We start from the raw sequence: 2,044 nt of genomic DNA, 5'->3' as shown, positions 1-2,044 counted from the left end.
ATGAAAAAGAAGGGGAGCATGGTCCAGTTGTTGTACAGTGTCTCAAACGTGACCATAAAAGCTAAGAAAAACAGATCCAGTCTTAGATTGTAGTCCATTCAATCTAAGCATTCAGTAATGAAAAAAGTTAAACTTACACCAACAGGCCAGTGCTCTCACAGATATGAGGATGTAATATAAATGCATGACCCTTAAGATAACAATCCTCAGCAACTGCAGTATATAAGATTTGGTGTGTGATTATATTGGTGATCTCTTAAACCAATGCATTTCAAGTAAAAATATTATGTACTTACATGTCATGGCGAAATTAGTATAAATTCCAGAAATTGCTAAAAATGATCTGATAGAAGTGTGCTGGATGTAATTTTAACAAAAGAATAAGCCACAATGTGTTGGTTTAAAAATGGTGGGCCATTAATTTGTCAATTTAAGTCGCGGGGGGAGGGTTATCTCCCCTGTTTGTCATATAGAATTGATCTCATAACTCTTTCGCAGTAAAACATGATAAACTCGATAATTCAATAAGATCTATTTTTTTTACTTATTTTTTTTTTTTTTAGTGGCTCATTTTTCATAATTTTTGGAATTCATACTAATTTCGCCATGACACGTAAGTATGTAATGACTTCACCTGAAATGTGTTGTTTAAGAAGATCACCAATATAAACAAACACGTAAGATTCTAATTTTGGAACTTATTTTTTATTGATCTCCTTTCCAAGTGGCTAGACACAAGGTCAAGTGTGAGCTTTTGATGAAAATGTCTATGTGGAATGAACTGGATTCAAAAAATTTAAATTTTTATGAAAACAATTTTTTGTTATTATTTTACTTATTAATTTCCGCTCAAATTTTAATTTATTATTTTTCTATGCAATAACAAGTGTGCATCCAATAAAATTAGAATCGTATTAGCAGGCCATTCAGCATGGCCCAGTCATAAGATATGCTTAAATATGATATTTTAATTTATGTAGATTTTGTATTTATTATTATATGGCCAATACTCTATTGATTATTATATTGTACCAAATAGATAATAGTGGCTATTCGCCCGATCGTAAAATACGCTTCAATATAATATTTTGATTTATGCAGATTTGATATTTATTATTATAGAGGCCAATATATATAATAGTGATTTAAAAAACAAAAAATTCAGTGCCATCAGCTAGAATCGAAACCCAAACATATATCTCTCCATCATTATTCGTTGCCATCTGAATTGAGTCCATATGCATATCAAAACTTAAAAAATTAACATAGTTAAACGTATAACTGTATATTTGCGCATGTGTGGAGGGTACATGTTTAATCAACTTATGCCGGTCAAGTTCCAATTTTTCAGTTTTGATCCCATAGCAGTTACTTTTACTGACTATAAAACAAATTGAATTTGCTTCACAGGTCCGAATTGTTTATATATCAAGTTTCAAGTCTGTAGACCAAAAATTGATGGAGATCATTCCTTACACACAGACAGACAAGGTCACTTATATATATATATATATATATATATATATATATATATATATACATATATATATATATATATATATATGTCTTATTTGTAGTATTCCGAATTTTACTGGGTTTATATAATTCAGTAGTCGTTCATATACCGATAAATTTTAAGCCAAAAAGAGATGACTTAAGCTGTAAGCTACAAAATTATCATATTTCATAAATTGAGCATTCATATATTGTTTTAACAAGAACCAAGACATCAAAGAATGGGTTGATATATATATAAATATATATATATATATGAAATAAAATGGACGTGAAAGGACCTGATACTCAACGTTTCACCCGATTTATGCGGGCTTTTTCAATCGGGCGAAACGTTGAGTATTCAGGTCCTTTCACCTCCATTTTATTTCATATCGTCGCATTTAATCCAGCTCAACGATCATATATATATATATATATATATATATACACACACACACACACACACTGTAATCAGCAGTTATAGTTCTTGTAAGATGGAATAAATAATGTAACTAATTCTGGTTCAGAATTAAAGATTTATTTTTTT

Source organism: Euprymna scolopes, chromosome 43 (assembly GCF_053919585.1).
Source record: "Euprymna scolopes isolate OS-2025 chromosome 43, ASM5391958v1, whole genome shotgun sequence".
NCBI lineage: Eukaryota > Metazoa > Mollusca > Cephalopoda > Sepiida > Sepiolidae > Euprymna > Euprymna scolopes.
This window is presented reverse-complemented; position numbering follows the sequence as displayed.